The sequence below is a fragment of the Oncorhynchus masou genome, chromosome 24 (assembly GCF_036934945.1).
Source record: "Oncorhynchus masou masou isolate Uvic2021 chromosome 24, UVic_Omas_1.1, whole genome shotgun sequence".
In the NCBI taxonomy this organism is placed as follows: domain Eukaryota; kingdom Metazoa; phylum Chordata; class Actinopteri; order Salmoniformes; family Salmonidae; genus Oncorhynchus; species Oncorhynchus masou.
In genome coordinates, this window is record NC_088235.1 from 32,501 (window position 1) to 51,593 (window position 19,093).

The 19,093-nt window shown below is 57.3% G+C and overlaps 1 pseudogene; it reads left to right on the plus strand.

The window, feature by feature from the left end:
- Nucleotides 1-16,073, plus strand: part of LOC135513343 (rho GTPase-activating protein SYDE1-like) — a 36,930-nt pseudogene extending 20,857 nt beyond the window's left edge.
- Nucleotides 16,074-19,093: the final 3,020 nt, after the last annotated feature.

Consider the following 19,093-nt stretch of genomic DNA (forward strand, 5'->3'; position numbering starts at 1 on the left):
CCAAGGTATGTATAGTTTAGGCCAAGGTATGTATAGTTTAGGCCAAGGTATGTATAGTTTAGGCCAAGGTATGTATAGTTTAGTTTAGGCCAAGGTATGTATAGTTTAGGCCAAGGTATGTATAGTTTAGGCCAAGGTATGTATAGTTTAGGCCAAGGTATGTATAGTTTAGGCCAAGGTATGTATAGTTTAGGCCAAGGTATGTATAGTTTAGGACAAGGTGGGTATAGTTTAGGCCAAGGTATGTATAGTTTAGGCCAAGGTATGTATAGTTTAGGCCAAGGTATGTATAGTTTAGGCCAAGGTATGTATAGTTTAGGCCAAGGTATGTATAGTTTAGGACAAGGTATGTATAGTTTAGGCCAAGGTATGTATAGTTTAGGCCAAGGTATGTATAGTTTAGGCCAAGGTATGTATAGTTTAGGCCAAGGTATGTATAGTTTAGGCCAAGGTATGTATAGTTTAGGCCAAGGTATGAATAGTTTTTGTGTGCTCTAGGGCAACAGTGTCTAGATGGAATTTGTATTTGTGGTCCTGACGACTGGACCTTTTTTGGAACACCATTATTTTGGTCTTACTGAGATTCACTGTCAGGGGCCAGGTCTGGCAGAATCTGTGCATAAGATCTAGGTGCTGCTGTAGGCCCTCCTTGGTTGGTGACAGAAGCACCAGATCATCAGCAAACAGCAGACATTTAACTTCAGATTCTAGTAGGGTGAGGCCGGGTGCTGCAGACTTTTCTAGTGCCCGCGCCAATTTGTTGATATATATGTTGAAGAGGGTGGGGCTTAAGCTGCATGCCTGTCTCACCCCACGGCCTTGTGGCAAGAAATGTGTGTGTTTTTGCCTATTTTAACCGCACACTTGTTGTGGATTTTATGATGTCGTTATGTTTTACCCCAACACCACTTTCCATCAGATTGTATAGCAGACCCTCATGCCAAATTGAGTCAAAGGTTTTTTTGAAATCAACAAAGCATGAGAAGACTTTGCCTTTGTTTTGGTTTGTTTGTCAATTAGGTGTGAATACATGGGTTCACAGTGTGTTAGGTAGGGTTAGGTAGGGTTAGGTAGGGTTCACAGTGTGTTTGGTAGGGTTAGGTAGGGTCCACAGTGTGTTAGGTAGGGTTAGGTAGGGTTCACAGTGTGTTAGGTAGGGTTAGGTAGGTTTCACAGTGTGTTAGGTAGGGTTAGGTAGGGTTCACAGTGTGTTAGGTAGAGTTAGGTAGGGTTCACAGTGTGTTAGGTAGAGTTAGGTAGGGTTAGGTAGGGTTCACAGTGTGTTAGGTAGGGTTAGGTAGGGTTCACAGTGTGTTAGGTAGGGTTAGGTAGGGTCCACAGTGTGTTAGGTAGGGTTCACAGTGTGTTAGGTAGGGTTAGGTAGGGTCCACAGTGTGTTAGGTAGGGTTAGGTAGGGTCCACAGTGTGTTAGGTAGGGTTAGGTAGGGTTCACAGTGTGTTAGGTAGGGTTAGGTAGGGTTCACAGTGTGTTAGGGTAGGGTTCACAGTGTGTTAGGTAGGGTTAGGTAGGGTCCACAGTGTGTTAGGTAGGGTTAGGTAGGGTTCACAGTGTGTTAGGTAGGGTTAGGTAGGGTTCACAGTGTGTTAGGTAGGGTTAGATAGGGTTCACAGTGTGTTAGGTAGGGTTAGGTAGGGTCACAGTGTGTTAGGTAGGGTTAGGTAGGGTTAGGTAGGGTTCACAGTGTGTTAGGTAGGGTTAGGTAGGGTTCACAGTGTGTTAGGTAGGGTTAGGTAGGGTTCACAGTGTGTTAGGTAGGGTTAGATAGGGTTCACAGTGTGTTAGGTAGGGTTAGGTAGGGTCCACAGTGTGTTAGGTAGGGTTAGGTAGGTTAGGTTAGGTAGGGTTAGGTAGGGTTCACAGTGTGTTAGGTAGGGTTAGGTAGGGTTCACAGTGTGTTAGGTAGGGTTAGGTAGGGTTCACAGTGTGTTAGGTAGGGTTAGGTAGGGTTCACAGTGTGTTAGGTAGGGTTAGGTAGGGTTCACAGTGTGTTAGGTAGGGTTAGGTAGGGTTAGGTAGGGTTCACAGTGTGTTAGGTAGGGTTAGGTAGGGTTAGGTAGGGTTCACAGTGTGTTAGGTAGGGTTAGGTAGGGTTAGGTAGGGTTCACAGTGTGTTAGGTAGGGTTAGGTAGGGTTCACAGTGTGTTAGGTAGGGTTAGGTAGGGTTCACAGTGTGTTAGGTAGGGTTAGGTAGGGTTCACAGTGTGTTAGGTAGGGTTAGGTAGGGTTAGGTAGGGTTCACAGTGTGTTAGGTAGGGTTAGGTAGGGTTCACAGTTTGTTAGGTAGGGTTCACAGTGTGTTAGGTAGGGTTAGATAGGGTTCACAGTGTGTTAGGTAGGGTTAGGTAGGGTTAGGTAGAGTTCACAGTGTGTTAGGTAGGGTTAGGTAGGGTTAGGTAGGGTCCACAGTGTGTTAGGTAGGGTTAGGTAGGGTTAGGTAGAGTTCACAGTGTGTTAGGTAGGGTTAGGTAGGGTTCACAGTGTGTTAGGTAGGGTTAGGTAGGGTTCACAGTGTGTTAGGTAGGGTTAGGTAGGGTCCACAGTGTGTTAGGTAGGGTTAGGTAGGGTTACAGTTTGTTAGGTAGGGTTCACAGTGTGTTAGGTAGGGTTAGATAGGGTTCACAGTGTGTTAGGTAGGGTTAGGTAGGGTTAGGTAGAGTTCACAGTGTGTTAGGTAGGGTTAGGTAGGGTTCACAGTGTGTTAGGTAGGGTTAGGTAGGGTTCACAGTGTGTTAGGTAGGGTTAGGTAGGGTCCACAGTGTGTTAGGTAGGGTTAGGTAGGGTTAGGTAGAGTTCACAGTGTGTTAGGTAGGGTTAGGTAGGGTTCACAGTGTGTTAGGTAGGGTTCACAGTGTGTTAGGTAGGGTTAGGTAGGGTTCACAGTGTGTTAGGTAGGGTTAGGTAGGGTTCACAGTGTGTTAGGTAGGGTTAGGTAGGGTTCACAGTGGGTTAGGTAGGGTGTGTGAATACATGGTCTGACGAATGGTAATTTGTGCAGGGTGAATATTTGATATTTGCTCAGAACATTGTTTTCACTGAGGAAATGTTAATGTTTTGTTTTCACGAGTCTGCTGATAATGATAATGCAGAGGATTTTCCCAAGTTGCTGTTGACGCATATCCCAAAGTAGTTATTAGAGTCAAATTTGTCTCCACTTTTGTGGTTTGTGGTGATCAATCCTTGGTTCAGAGGGCTAGGTAGGGCTAGGTAGGGTTAGGTAGGGCTAGGTAGGGCTAGGTAGGGTTAGGTAGGGCTAGGTAGGGTTAGGTAGGGTTAGATAGGGTTAGGTAGGGTTAGGTAGGGTTAGGAAGGATTCACAGAGGGTTAGGTAGGGTTAGGTAGGGTTAGGAAAGGTTCACAGAGGGTTAGGTAGGGTTAAGTAGGGTTAGGTAGGGTTAGATAGGGTTAGATAGAGTTAGGAAGGGTTATAGAGGGTTAGGTAGGGTTAGGTAGGGTTAGGAAAGGTTCACAGAGGGTTAGGTAGGGTTAAGTAGGGTTAGGTAGGGTTAGATAGGGTTAGATAGAGTTAGGAAGGGTTATAGAGGGTTAGGTAGGGTTAGGTAGGGTTATAGAGGGTTAGGTAGGGTTATAGAGGGTTAGGTAGGGTTAGGTAGGGTTAGGAAGGGTTCACAGAGGGTTAGGTAGGGTGAGGTAGGGTTATGTAGGGTTATAGAGGGTTAGGTAGGGTGAGGTAGGGTTATGTAGGGTTATAGAGGGTTAGGTAGGGTGAGGTAGGGTTAGGAAGGGTTCACAGAGGGTTAGGTAGGGTGAGGTAGGGTTATAGAGGGTTAGGTAGGGTGAGGTAGGGTTAGGAAGGGTTCACAGAGGGTTAGGTAGGGTGAGGTAGGGTTATGTAGGGTTATAGAGGGTTAGGTAGGGTGAGGTAGGGTTAGGAAGGGTTCACAGAGGGTTAGGTAGGGTTAGGTAGGGTTAGATAGGGTTAGGTAGAGTTAGGTAGGGTTAGATAGTGTTAGGTTGAGTTAGGTAGGGTTAGATAGTGTTAGGTAGGGTTACGTAAGGTTAGATAGGTAGGGTTAGGTAGGGTTAGGTAGGGTAGGTAGAGTTAGGTAGGGTTTAGGTAGGGTCCACAGTATGTTAGGTAGGGTTCACAGGTAGGGTTAGGTAGGGTTAGGTAGGGTTCACACTATGTTAGGTAGGGTTAGGTAGGGTTCACAGTATGTTAGATAGGGTTAGGTAGGGTCCATGTTAGGTAGGGTTAGGTAGGGTACAGGGTGTGTTAGGTAGGGTTAGGTGGGTTAGATAGGGTTAGGTAGGGTTAGATAGGGTTAGGGTTAGGTAGGGTTAGATAGGTTCACATAGGGTTAGGTAGGGTTAGGTAGGGTTAGGTAGGGTAGGTAGGGTTAGGTAGGGTAGGTAGGGTTAGGTAGGGTTAGATAGGTTAGGGGTAGGGCAGGGTTAGGCAGGGTAGGTAGGGTTAGACAGGCAAGGTTAGGTAGGGTTAGGTAGGGCCCAGTGGGGTTAGGCAGGCCAGGCAGGGCCAGGCAGGGCCAGACAGGGTTAGACAGGGCAGGGCCAGGCAGGGTTAGATGGGGCAGCAGGGCCAGGTAGGGCCAGACAGGGCCAGGCAGGGCCAGGGCAGGGCCAGGCAGGGCCAGGCAGGGTCCAGACAGTGGCCAGGCAGGGGCCAGGCAGGGCCAGACCAGGCAGGGCCAGACAGGGCCAGGCAGGGTCAGACAGGCCAGCAGGGCCAGGCCAGGCAGGGCCAGACAGGGCCCAGGGCCAGACAGGCCAGGCAGGGCCAGGGCAGGGCCAGGCCAGGCAGGGCCAGGGCAGGCCAGGCAGGGCCAGACAGGGCCAGGCAGGGCCAGGACAGGGGCCAGGCAGGGCCAGACAGGCCAGGCAGGGCCAGACGGGCAGTGTTGGCAGGGCCAGGCAGGGTCAGACCAGGCAGGGCCAGGGTTAGACGGGGGCAGGGCCAGGGCAGGGCCAGGGGTTGACAGGGCCAGGCAGGCCAGGGACGGGGCCAGGCCAGGCAGACAGGGCCAGGCAGGGTAGGGCAGGGCCAGGCAGGTCAGACAAGGCAGGGCCAGGCAGGGACAGGGTAAGGCAGAGCCAGGCAGGGCCAGGCAGGGCCAGGGACAGGCGTAAAGGCCAGGCCAGGCAGGGCCAGACATAGGCCAGGATAGGCAGGTCAGACAGGCAGGACCAGGCAGGGCCAGGACAGGCAAGGCAGGGCTCAGACAGGTAGGGCAGGGCCAGGCAGGGCCAGAGGCAGGGCCAGGCAGGGCCAGGGCAGGGCCAGACAGGGCCAGGCAGGGCCAGGCAGGGTCAGGCAGGGCCAGACAGGCAAGGCAGGGCCAGGGCAGGGCCAGGGCAGGCCAGGCAGGCCTAGGCAGGGCCAGACAGGGTCAGACAGGGCCAGACAGGGCCAGGCAGGGCCAGGGTAGGGGCAGAGGTAGGGCCAGGCAGGGCCAGGCAGGGCCAGGCAGGGCCAGGACAGGGCCAGACAGGGCCAGGGCAGGGAGGCAGGGCCCAGGCAGGGCCAGACAGGGTTAGGCAGGGCCAGGGCCAGGGCAGGCCAGACAGGGCAAGGCAGGGCCAGGACAGGGCCAGGGCCAGGCAGAGCAGGGCCAGGGTCAGACAGGCCAGGCAGGGCCAGGCAGGGCCAGACAGGGCACAGGCAGGGCCAGACAGGGCCAGGGCCAGGCAGGCCAGACGCTACTGCAGGGCAGGCAGGGCCAGGCAGGCCAGGACAGGGCCAGGCAGGGCCAGACAGGGCCAGGCAGGGCCAGGGCAGGGCCAGGGGGCAAGGCAGGGCCAGGGCAGGGCAGACAGGCCAGACAGGCCAGGGGCAGGCCAGACGGGGCAGGCAGGGCCAGACACAGGCAGGCCAGGGCAGGGCCAGGCAGGCCAGACAGGGCCAGGGCAGGGCCAGACAGGCCAGGGCAGGGCCAGGGCAGGCCAGGGCCAGGGCCGGGCCAGGCAGGGCCAGGCAGGGCCAGGGACAGGGCCAGGGCAGGGCCAGGACAGGCCAGGCAGGGCCAGACAGGCCAGGCAGGGCCAGGACGGGCCAGCAGGGCCAGGCAGGGCCAGACAGGCCAGGCAGGGCCAGACAGGGCCAGGCAGGGCCAGACAGGGCCAGGCAGGGCCAGGGGGGCTGCGCAGGGGCCAGGGCAGGGCCAGGGCCAGGCAGGGCCAGACAGGGCAGGGGCCAGGCAGGGCCAGGCAGGGCCAGGCAAGGCAGGGCCAGGCAGGGCCAGACAGGGCACAGGCAGGCAGGCAGGGCCAGACAGGGCCAGTGCCAGGACCAGGCAGGGCCAGACAGGCAGGCAGGGCCAGGGCAGGGCCAGGCAGGGCCAGGCAGGGCCAGGCAGGGCCAGACAGGGAGGGCAGGGCCAGGGCAGGGCAGGGCAGGGCAGGGCCAGGCAGGGCCAGACAGGGCAAGGCAGGGCCAGGGCCAGGGCAGGGCCAGACAGGGCAAGGCAGGGCCAGACAGGGCCAGGGCCAGGGGCCAGGCAGGGCCAGGATGGGGCAGGGCCAGGCAGGGCCAGACAGGGCAAGGCAGGGCCAGGGCAGGGCCAGGCAGGGCCAGACGGGGCAGGCAGGGCCAGGCAGGGCCAGACAGGGCCAGGCAGGGCCAGACAGGGGCAGGGCCAGGGCAGGGCCAGGGGCAGGGCAGGGCCAGGCAGGGCCAGACAGGGCAAGGACAGGGCCAGGGCAAGGCAGGGCCAGACAGGGCCAGGGCAGGGCCAGGCAGGGCCAGGCAGGGCCAGACAGGCCAGGCAGGCCAGACAGGGTTAGGCAGGGCAGGATGGGCAAGGCAGGGCCAGACAGGCAAGCAGGGCCAGGGCAGGGCCAGGCAGGGCCAGGCAGGGCCAGGCAGGGCCAGACAGGCAAGGCAGGGCCAGGGCAGGGCCAGGCAGGCCTGGGCAGGGCCAGACAGGGCAGACAGGGGACAGGCCAGGCAGGGCCAGGGAGGGGCAAGGCAGGGCCAGGCAGGGCCAGGCAGGGCCAGGCAGGGTTAGGCAGGGCCAGACAGGGCAAGGCAGGGCCAGGCAGGGCCAGGCAGGGCCAGGGCAGGTCAGGCAGGGCAGGGCAAGGCAGGGAGGGTCAGGGGCCAGACAGGCAAGGCAGGGCAGACAGGGCCAGGGCCAGGCAGGGCCAGGGCAGGGCCAGAGGGGCCAGGGCTGCAGGGCCAGGCAGGGCCAGGACAGGGTTAGGCAGGCCAGACAGGGCCAGGGCCAGGCAGGCCAGACTGGGCAGGGCCAGGGCAGGGCCAGGCAGGGCCAGGCAGGGCCAGACAGGGCCAGGCAGGGCCAGACAGGGCACCGGGCAGGGCCAGGCAGGGTCAGGACGGGGCAAGGCAGGGCCAGGCAGGGCCAGACAGGCCAGACAGGGCCAGGCAGGGCCCGTGGGGCAGGGCCAGACAGGCCAGGCAGGGCCAGGCAGGGCCAGACAGGCCAGGCAGGGCCAGACAGGGCCAGGCAGGGCCAGGCAGGGCCAGGGTCAGGTCAGGCAGGGCCAGGGCCAGACAGGCCAGGCAGGCCAGACAGGCCAGGCAGGGCCAGACAGGCCAGGCAGGGCCAGGCAGGGCTGCAGGGCCAGGCAGGGCCAGACAGGCCAGGCAGGGCCAGACAGGGGGCCAGGCAGGGCCAGGCAGGGCCAGACAGGCCAGGCAGGGCCAGGCAGGGTCAGACAGGCATGCCAGGACCAGGGCAGGGTCAGACAGGGGCCAGACCAGGCAGGCCAGACAGGGCAAGGCAGGGCCAGGCAGGGCCAGGCAGGGCCAGGCAGGGCCAGGCAGGGCCAGACAGGGCAAGGCAGGGCCAGGCAGGGCCAGGGCAGAGGGCAGGTCAGGGCAGGGCCAGGACAGGGGCAGGGCCAGGGCCAGGCAGGCCAGACAGGGCAAGGCAGGCCAGACAGGGCCAGGCAGGGCAGGCCAGGCAGGGCCAGGCAGGGCAAGGCAGGGCCAGGGCAGGGTCAGACAGGGCAAGGCAGGGCCAGACAGGGCCAGGCCAGGCAGGGCCAGACGGGGGCCAGGCAGGGCCAGGCAGGGCCAGGCAGGGCCAGACAGGCCAGGCAGGGCCAGACAGGCAGGCAGGGCCAGGCAGGGCCAGACGGGGCAAGGCAGGGCCAGGCAGGGCCAGACAGGGCCAGGACAGGGGCAGGGCCAGGACAGGGCCAGGGCAGGCCAGGCAGGGCCAGGCAGGGCCAGACAGGGCCAGCAGTGGCCAGATAGGCCAGGCAGGGCCAGACAAGGCAGGGTCAGACAGGGCCAGGCAGGGCCAGACAGGGCCAGGCAGGGCCAGACAGGGCCAGACAGGCAAGGCAGGCCAGGCAGGGCCAGGCAGGGCCACGAGGGTCAGGCAGGCCAGACAGGGCAAGGCAGGGCCAGGCAGGGCCAGGCAAGGCAGAGCCAGGCCAGGCAGGGCCAGACAGGCCAGGCAGGGCCAGACAGGCCAGGCCAGGGCAGGCCAGGCAGGCCAGACAGGCCAGGCAGGCCAGCAGGGCCAGACAGGCCAGGCAGGGCCAGACAGGCCAGACAGGCAAGCAGCAGGGCCAGGCAGGGCCAGGCAGGGCCACGAGGGCCAGGGCAGGGCCAGACAGGGCAAGGCAGGCCAGGGCAGGGCCAGGCAGGGCAAGGCAGAGCCAGGCCAGGCAGGGCCAGGCAGGGCCAGGCAGGGCCAGACAGGGCAAGGCAGAGCCAGGGCCAGGCAGGCCAGACAGGGCAAGGCAGGGCCAGACAGGGCCAGGGCCAGGCAGGGCCAGGCAGGGCCAGACAGGCCAGGCAGGGCCAGACAGGCCAGGCAGGGCCAGCCAGGGCCAGGCAGGCCAGACAGGCCAGGCAGGCCAGGGCCAGGCAGGCCAGGCAGGCCAGCCAGGCCAGGCAGGGCCTGGCAGGGCCAGGCAGGCCAGGCAGGGCCAGACAGGCCACCAGGGTCAGGCAGGGCCAGGCAGGGCCAGGCAGGGCCAGACAGGCCAGGCAGGCCAGGGCGGGCAGGCCAGGCAGGGCCAGGCAGGGCCAGACAGGGCCAGGCAGGGCCAGACAGGGCCAGGCAGGGCCAGACAGGCCAGGGCAGGGCCAGCCAGGCCAGGCAGGCCAGCAGGGCCAGCCAGGCCAGACAGGCCAGCAGGCCAGGCAGGCAGGCTGCAGGGCCAGGCAGGGTTAGGCAGGGCCAGACAGGCCAGGCAGGGCCAGGCAGGGCCAGACAGGCCATTTTCCAGGCCAGGCAGGCCAGGCAGGGCCAGGCAGGGCCAGGCAGGGCCAGGCAGGCCAGGCAGGGCAGGCAGGGCAGCCAGGCCAGGCAGGGTTAGGTTAGGCCAGGCAGGATAGGGTAAGGTAGGGTTAGGGTTAGGCAGGGCCAGACAGGGTTAGGCAGGGTTAGGGTAGGGTAAGGTAGGGTTAGGTAGGGTTAGGCAGGGCCAGTAGGGTTAGGTAGGGCCAGGTAGGGTAGATAGGGGGTAAGGCAGGGTTAGGTAGGGTAAGGCAGGGTAGGGTACCTAACCCTCTCCAGTCCTCCCTGTCTAACCCTCTCCCCTCTCCCCAGTCCTCCCTGTCTAACCCTCTCCCTCTCCCCAGTCCCTCCCTGTCTAACCCTCTCCTCTCTCCCCTCTCTCCAGTCCTCCCTGTCTAACCCTCTTCTCTCTCCCCTCTTCTCCAGTCCTCCCTGTCTAACCCTCTCCCCTCTCCCCAGTCCTCCCTGTCTAACCCTCTCTCTCTCCCCTCTCCCCAGTCCTCCCTGTCAAACCCTCTCCCTCTCCCCTCTCCCCAGTCCTCCCTGTCTAACCCTCTCCCCTCTCCCCAGTCCTCCCTGTCTAACCCTCTCCACTCCCCTTTCTCCAGTCCTCCCTGTCTAACCCTCTCCCTCTCCCCTCTCCCCAGTCCTCCCTGTCTAACCCTCCTCCTCTCTCCCCTCTCTCCAGTCCTCCCTGTCTAACCCTCCTCTCTCTCCGCTCTCTCCAGTCCTCCCTGTCTAACCCTCCCTCTCTCCCCTCTCCCCAGTCCTCCCTGTCTAACCCTCTCCTCTCCCCTCTCTCCAGTCCTCCCTGTCTAACCCCTCCTCTCTCCCCTCTCCAGTCCTCCCTGTCTAACCCTCTCCTCTCTCCCCTCTCTCCAGTCCTCCCTGTCTAACCCTATTCTCTCTCCCCTTTCTCCAGTCCTCCCTGTCTAACCCTCTCCCTCTCCCCTCTCCCCAGTCCTCCCTGTCTAACCCTCTCCTCTCTCCCTCTCTCCAGTCCTCCCTGTCTAACCCTCTCCTCTCTCCCTCTCTCCAGTCCTCTCTGTCTAACCCTCTCCCCTCTCTCCAGTCCTCCCTGTCTAACCCTCTCCCCTCTCCAGTCCTCCCTGTCTAACCCTCTCCCCCTCTCTCCAGTCCTCTCTGTCTAACCCTCGCTCCAGTCCTCCCTGTCTAACCCTCTTCACTCTCCCTCTCTCCAGTCCTCCCTGTCTAACCCTCTCCCCCTCCCCTTTCTCCAGTCCTCCCTGTCTAACCCTCTCCCTCTCCCCTCTCCCCAGTCCTCCCTGTCTAACCCTCTCCTCTCTCCCCTCTCTCCAGTCCTCCCTGTCTAACCCTCCCTCTCTCCCTCTCTCCAGTCCTCCCTGTCTAACCCTCCTCTCTCTCCCCCCTCTCCCCAGTCCTCCCTGTCTAACCCTCTCCTCTCTCCCCTCTCTCCAGTCCTCCCTGTCTAACCCTCTCCTCTCTCCCCCCTCTCCAGTCCTCCCTGTCTAACCCTCTCCTCTCTCCCCTCTCTCCAGTTCTCCCTGTCTAACCCTATTCTCTCTCCCCTTTCTCCAGTCCTCCCTGTCTAACCCTCTCCCTCTCCCCTCTCCCCAGTCCTCCCTGTCTAACCCTCTCCCTCTCTCCCTCTCTCCAGTCCTCCCTGTCTAACCCTCTCCTCTCTCCCCTCTCTCCAGTCCTCTCTGTCTAACCCTCTCCCCTCTCCCCTCTCTCCAGTCCTCTCTGTCTAACCCTCTCCCCTCTCTCCAGTCCTCCCTGTCTAACCCTCTCCCCCTCTCCAGTCCTCTCTGTCTAACCCTCTCTCCAGTCCTCCCTGTCTAACCATCTTCACTCTCCCCTCTCCCCAGTCCTCCCTGTCTAACCTCTCCCCTCTCCCCCAGTCCTCCCTGTCTAACCTCTCCCTCTCCCCAGTCCTCCCTGTCTAACCCTCTCCTCTCTCCCCTCTCCAGTCCTCCCTGTCTAACCCTCTCCTCTCTCCCTTCTCTCCAGTCCTCCCTGTCTAACCCTCTCCTCTCTCCCCTCTCTCCAGTCCTCCCTGTCTAACCCTCTCCCCTCTCCCCAGTCCTCTCTGTCTAACCCTCTCCCTCTCCCTCCTCCAGTCCTCCCCTGTCTAACCCTCTCCTCTCTCCCCTCTCTCCAGTCCTCCCTGTCTAACCCTCTCCTCTCTCCCCCTCTCTCCAGTCCTCCCTGTCTAACCCTCTCCCCCCTCTCCAGTCCTCCCTGTCTAACCCTCTCCTCTCTCCCCTCTCTCCAGTCCTCCCTGTCTAACCCTCTCCTCTCTCCCCTCTCTCCAGTCCTCCTGTCTAACCCTCTCCTCTCTCCCCTCTCTCCAGTCCTCCCTGTCTAACCCTCTCCCCTCTCCCCAGTCCTCCCTGTCTCAACCCTCTCCCCTCTCCCCAGTCCTCCCTGTCTAACCCTCCTCTCTCCCCTCTCCCCAGTCCTCCCTGTCTAACCCTCTTCTCTCTCCCCTTTCTCCAGTCCTCCCTGTCTAACCCTCTCCCCTCTCTCCAGTCCTCCCTGTCTAACCCTCTCTCTCCCCTCTCTCCAGTCCTCCCTGTCTAACCCTCTTCTCTCCCCCTTTCTCCAGTCCTCCCTGTCTCACCTCTTCTCTCTCCCTCTCTCCTGTCCTCCCTGTCCCTCCTCCAGTCCTCCCTGTCTAACCTCTTCTCTCTCCCCTCTCCTCCAGTCCTCCTGTCTAACCCTCTCCTCTCTCCCCTCTCCCCAGTCCTCCCTGTCTCACCCTCTTCTCTCCCCTCTCTCCAGTCCTCCCTGTCTAACCCTCTTCCTCTCCCCCTCTCCAGTCCTCCCTGTCTAACCCTCTCCCTCTCCCCTCTCCCCAGTCCTCCCTGTCTAACCCTCTTCCCTCTCCCCTCTCCCCAGTCCTCCCTGTCTAACCCTCTCCCCTCTCCCCTCTCTCCTGTCCTCCCTGTCTAACTCTCTCCAGTCCTCCCTGTCTAACCCTCTCCCCTCTCTCCAGTCCTCCCTGTCTAACCCTCTCCCCTCCCCCTCTCTCCAGTCCTCCCTGTCTAACCCTCTTCTCTCTCCCCTCTCCAGTCCTCCCTGTCTAACCCTCTCTCTCTCCCCTCTCCCCAGGCCACCCTCTCTCTGCTCCTGGACCATCTGAGCCTCGTTGCCTCCTACAGTGACTGTAACCGGATGAACTGTCAGAACCTGGCTGTGTGTTTCGGCCCGGTGCTCCTGACCCCCACCCAGGAGTCCTGGAGACCCACTGCACCAGGACAGGGCGGTCAGGGCGGGGGGGGGAGCTGTGGAAGGGGCGGACGGAGTTTTGCTCACAGCGAGGAGATCGCCAGTGCTGTGGACTTCAAGAGACACATCGAGGCCTTGCATTACCTGTTGCAGCTGTGGCCCAGTAAGTGTCTGTTGGGACAAAGTGGGGACATTTCCAACGGTCCAAACTGATGGATATGACTCGCCACAACCAGAGAAATATCTCTGTTACGTTGTTTCAACCAGTCTTCCCGCTTTCCTAGTGATACTGTTCAGGGCCTTGGAAAGTATTCAGACCCCTTGACTTTTTCCACGTGTTGTTACATTACAGCCTTTTTCTAAAATCTATTAAATAGTTTGTTTCCTCATCATACACTTATCAAAAGTATGTGGACACCTGCTCGTCAAACATCTCATTCCAAAATCATAGTTATTAATATGGGGTTGGTCCCCCCGCTGCTGCTATAACAGCCTCCACTCTTCTGGGAAGGCTTTCCACTAGATGTTGGAACATTGCCGCTATAACAGCCTCCACTCTTCTGGGAAGGCTTTCCACTAGATGTTGGTACATTGCTGCTATAACAGCCTCCACTCTTCTGGGAAGGCTTTCCACTAGATGTTGGAACATTGCTGCTATAACAGCCTCCACTCTTCTGGGAAGGTTTTCCACTAGATGTTGGAACATTGCTGCTATAACAGCCTCCACTCTTCTGGGAAGGCTTTCCACTAGATGTTGGAACATTGCTGCTATAACAGCCCCCACTCTTCTGGGAAGGCTTTCCACTAGATGTTGGAACATTGCTGCTATAACATCCTCCACTCTTCTGGGAAGGCTTTCCACTAGATGTTGGAACATTGCTGCTATAACAGCCTCCACTCTTCTGGGAAGGCTTTCCACTAGATGTTGGAACATTGCTGTTATAACAGCCTCCACTCTTCTGGGAAGGCTTTCCACTAGATGTTGGAACATTGCTGCTATAACAGCCACCACTCTTCTGGGAAGGCTTTCCACTAGATGTTGGAACATTGCTGCTATAACAGCCTCCACTCTTCTGGGAAGGCGTTCCACTAGATGTTGGAACATTGCTGCTATAACAGCCTCCACTCTTCTGGGAAGGCTTTCCACTAGATGTTGGAACATTGCTGCTATAACAGCCTCCACTCTTCTGGGAAGGCTTTCCACTAGATGTTGGAACATTGCTGCTATAACAGCCTCCACTCTTCTGGGAAGGCTTTCCACTAGATGTTGGAACATTGCTGCTATAACAGCCTCCACTCTTCTGGGAAGGCTTTCCACTAGATGTTGGAACATTGCTGCTATAACAGCCTCCACTCTTCTGGGAAGGCTTTCCACTAGATGTTGGATCATTGCTGTCATAACAGCCTCCACTCTTCTGGGAAGGCTTTCCACTAGATGTTGGAACATTGCTGCTCTAACAGCCTCCAATCTTCTGGGAAGGCTTTCCACTAGATGTTTGAACATTGCTGCTATAACAGCCTCCACTCTTCTGGGAAGGCTTTCCACTAGATGTTGGAACATTGCTGCTATAACAGCCTCCACTCTTCTGGGAAGGCTTTCCACTAGATGTTGGAACATTGCTGTTATAACAGCCTCCACTCTTCTGGGAAGGCTTTCCACTAGATGTTGGAACATTGCTGCTATAACAGCCTCCACTCTTCTGGGAAGGCTTTCCACTAGATGTTGGAACATTGCTGTTATAACAGCCTCCACTCTTCTGGGAAGGCTTTCCACTAGATGTTGGAACATTGCTGCTATAACAGCCTCCACTCTTCTGGGAAGGCTTTCCACTAGATGTTGGAACATTGCTGCTATAACAGCCTCCACTCTTCTGGGAAGGCTTTCCACTAGATGTTGGAACATTGCTGCTATAACAGCCTCCACTCTTCTGGGAAGGCTTTCCACTAGATGTTGGAACATTGCTGCTATAACAGCCTCCACTCTTCTGGGAAGGCTTTCCACTAGATGTTGGAACTTTGCTGCTAAAACAGCCCCCACTCTTCTGGGAAGGCTTTCCACTAGATGTTGAACATTGCTGCGGGAATCAACTCGGTAGTGAGTGCTACGCACTACAGCACTCGGTTGTCCCGTTCCGTGAGCTCGTGTGGCCTACCACTTCGCTGCTGAGCCGTTGTTGCTCCTAGACGTTTCCACTTCACAATAACAGCACTTACAGTTGACCAGGGCAGCTCTAGCAGGGCAGGAATTTGACCAACTGACTTGTTGGAAAGGTGGCACCCTGACTCTTGGGGTCTAAGGCACTGCATCTCAGTGCAAGAGGTGTCACTACAGACCCTGGTTTGATTCCAGGCTGTATCACAACCGGCTGTGATTGGGAATCCCATAGGGCGGCACACAATTGGCCCAGTGACTTGCCTAGTTAAATAAAGGTTCACTAAAAAATAAAACATTCTCATAAAAATGGAAATGATGGAGATTGGTTGTCTATGGAGACTGCACGGCTGTGTGCTTGATTTTATACACCTGTCAGCAACGGCTGTGGCTGAAATAACCAAATCCACTAATTTGAAGGGGCGTCCACATACTTTTATATATATATATATATATATATATATATATATATATATATACAGTATATCAGTACACCCCTCACATTTTTGTAAATATTTTAGTATATCTTTTCATGTGACAACACTGAAGAAATGACACTTTGCTACAGTGTAAAGTAGTGAGTGTACAGCTTGTATAACAGTGTACATTTGTTTGAAATTTGTCCCCTCAAAATAACTCAACACACAGCCATTAATGTCTAAACCGCTGGCAACAGAAGTGAGTCAAAATGTTTAGAACATTTCATCTCTGGGTTTTGAAACCTTTCCTCTCTTTGCTTCTTCACTCCTTAGTTCCTACGGACAGAGTGACAGACAACCCCGACTCTCCCACCCTCCTCCAGCCCTCCTCCAGTTCAGACATGCCTCCTTCCTCCCAGCCCCATCCCCCATAACCCCCTGCGGCGCTGCCAGCGTGGCCTGTCGCTACCTCTGACCTCCCGGGGACGAAGTGGGCGTGGTGTCGCGACGTGGACGGGGCCGACTGGAGAGCCCGCCCTGTAACCGGTATGCTGGCGACTGGAGCGTGTGTGGGCGGGACTTCCTGTCCGGAGGCGATGCGGACTACGATGAGGTGGCAGGGAGCGACAGTGAGGAAGAGGAGGAAGAGAGGGAGGTGAAGAAGGTGGAGTGGACTCAGTACGTAGACGACTTAGTTCTGGACTTTGACGCCCCGTTTACCTGCAGACTGAGTCTCAAAGACTTTGATACGCTGATATCAGACCTGGAGAGAGAGCTGTCCAAACAGATTAACATCTGTCTCTGAGAGGGAGGAGAGGAGAGGAGAGAGGAGAGAGCTGTCCAAACAGATTAACATCTGTCTCTGAGAGGGAGAGAGAGAGGGAGAGGGAGGAGAGGAGAAGAGAGAGGAGGAGAGGAGAGAGGAGAGAGCTGTCCAAACAGATTAACATCTGTCTCTGAGAGGGAGAGAGAGAGGGAGAGGGAGGGAGGAGAGGAGAGAGGAGGAGAGGAGAGAGGAGAGAGCTGTCCAAACAGATTAACATCTGTCTCTGAGAGGGAGAGAGAGAGGGAGAGGGAGGGAGGAGAGGAGAGAGGAGGAGAGGAGAGAGGAGAGAGCTGTCCAAACAGATTAACATCTGTCTCTGAGAGGGAGAGGGAGAGGGAGGAGAGGAGAGAGGAGAGGAGAGGAGAGGAGAGGAGAGGAGAGGAGAGGAGAGGAGAGGAGAGGAGGAAGGGAGAGAGGAGGAGAGGAGAGAGCTGTCCAAACAGATTAACATCTGTCTCTGAGAGGGAGAGGGAGAGGGAGGAGAGGAGAGAGGAGAGGAGAGGAGAGGAGAGGAGAGGAGAGGAGAGGAGAGAGGAGGAGAGGAGAGGAGAGAGGAGGAGAGGAGAGAGCTGTCCAAACAGATTAACATCTGTCTCTGAGAGGAAGAGGGAGGAAAGGAGGAGAGGAGAGAGGAGAGAGCTGTCCAAACAGATTAACATCTGTCTCTGAGAGGGAGAGGGAGGAGAGGAGAAGAGAGAGGAGGAGAGGAGAGAGGAGAGAGCTGTCCAAACAGATTAACATCTGTCTCTGAGAGGGAGAGAGAGAGGGAGAGGGAGGGAGGAGAGGAGAGAGGAGGAGAGGAGAGAGGAGAGAGCTGTCCAAACAGATTAACATCTGTCTCTGAGAGGGAGAGGGAGAGGGAGGAGAGGAGAGAGGAGAGGAGAGAGGAGAGAGGAGAGGAGAGAGGAGGAGAGGAGAGAGCTGTCCAAACAGATTAACATCTGTCTCTGAGAGGGAGAGGGAGAGGGAGGAGAGGAGAGGAGAGGAGAGGAGAGGAGAGGAGAGGAGAGGAGAGAGGAGGAGAGGAGAGAGCTGTCCAAACAGATTAACATCTGTCTCTGAGAGGAAGAGGGAGGAAAGGAGGAGAGGATAGAGGAGAGAGCTGTCCAAACAGATTAACATCTGTCTCTGAGAGGGGGAGGGAGAAGAGGAGAAGAGAGAGGAGGAGAGGAGAGAGGAGAGAGCTGTCCAAACAGATTAACATCTGTCTCTGAGAGGGAGAGGGAGAGAGGAGGGAGGAGAGGAGAGGAGAGGAGAGGAGAGGAGAGGAGAGAGGAGAGAGCTGTCCAAACAGATGAACATCTGTCTCTGAGAGAGAGGAGAGAGCTGTCCAAACAGATTAACATCTGTCTCTGAGAGAGAGGAGAGAGGAGAGGAAAGAGAGGAGGGAGGAGAGGAGAGAGGAGGAGAGGAGAGGAAAGAGAGGAGGGAGGAGAGGAGAGAGGAGGAGAGGAGAGAGGAGGAGAGGAGAGGAAAGGGAGGAGAGGGAGAGGGAGGAGGAGAGGAGAGGAAAGAGAGCTGTCCAAACAGATTAACATCTGTCTCTGAGAGGGAGAGGAGGGAGGAGTGGAGAGGAGAGGAGAGAGGAGGAGAGGAGAGGAAATAGAGGAGGGAGGAGAGGAGAGAGGAGGAGAGGAGAGGAAAGAGAGGAGGGAGGAGAGGAGAGAGGAGGAGAGGAGAGAGCTGTCCAAACAGATAAACATCTGTCTCTTAGAGGGAGAGGGAGGAGAGGAGAGAGGAGAGAGCTGTCCAAACAGATAAACATCTGTCTCTTAGAGGGAGAGGGAGGAGAGGAGGAGAGGAGAGAGCTGTCCAAACAGATTAACATCTGTCTCTTAGAGGGAGAGGGAGGAGAGGAGAGAGGAGAGAAGGCGGGGAGAGGTGAGGAGGGAGGAGAGGAGTGGAGAGGGGAGGGAGAAGAGGACGAGAGGAAGAGAGGAGGAGAAGAGAAGAGGAGAGGAAGGGGAGAGGAGAGAGGCGAGGAAGGGAGAGGAGAGGAATGGAGGAGGAGGGGAGGAGAGAGGAGGGGGAGAAGAGGGGGAGGGGAGGGGAGAGGAGAAGAGGAGAGGAAGGGAGGAGGAGAGAGGAGGAGAAGAGGAGAGGCGAGGAAGGGAGAGGAGAGAGGAGGGGAGGGGAGAGGAGAGGAAGGGAGGAGGAGAGAGGAGGGAGAGGAGAGGAAGGGGAGAGGAGAGAGGGAGGGGAGGGAGGGAGAGAGGGAGGAGAAGAGGGGAGAGGAGAAGAGGCGAGGAAGGGAGAGGAGAGAGGGGGGGGAGGGGAGAGGAGAGGAAGGGAGGGAGAAGAGGAGAGGCGAGGAAGGGAGAGGAGAGGAAGGGGAGAGGAGAGGGGAGAGGAGAGGGAGAGGAAGGGAGAGGGGAGAGGAGAGGAAGGGAGAGGAGAGAGGAGGGGAGAGGAGAGGGAGGAAGGGAGAGGAGGGGGGAGGAGAAGAGGAGAGGCGAGGAAGGGAGAGGAGAGAGGAGGGGAGGGGGAGAGGGAGAGGAGGGAGAGGAGAGGAGAGGAGAGGAAGGGAGAGGAGAGAGGAGGGAGAGGAGAGGAGAGGAAGGGGAGAGGAGAGGGGAGAGGAGAAGGAGGGGAGAGGGAGAGAGGAGGGGGGGAGAGGGAGAGGAGGAGAGAGGAGAGGAGAGAGGAGGGGAGGGAGAGAGGAGAGGAAGGGAGAGGAGAGAGGAGGGGAGAGGAGAGGAGAGGAAGGGAGAGGAGAGAGGAGAGGAGAGGAGAGGAGAGGAGAGGAGAGGAGAGGAGAGGAAGGGAGGAAGAGAGAGACGGATAGTATTATTGAAGGTCAGGAAATTCTTTATTAGGAAATGACCAAAGACGACAAGCAATGTGGTGTTTGCTTCAGTAATGTTGAAGTGTATTTAACTGTTCCAATGTGTTTAAAAAGCTTCATTTCTGGTGTTTTCTTATTCGGAATGCTGGTTGTTCTACAAACAAGTGACAACATTCTCGTCTTTGATCACACAAGGACGCCTTATTTGTAGAGACATGGACCAGTGAAGTTGTTGACAATTCATTGTTTGTAAAATCCTAGATTCTAATGCCATGTAAGGCTGCAACACCTGTCCGACTCTGTTATGTTGTCAGTCATGTGTATTTATTTATTTCTCCCATAGAAGTCCATTTAAGGTCTATTTTTTGAAGGATTTGTTGATGTAATTCCAATTATTTATTCTCTAAATTCCAGTGAAGGGTGAAGGAGAGATCTTTAATAATGTTGGATAACATAATGCATTGAAAATGTACAGTACCAGT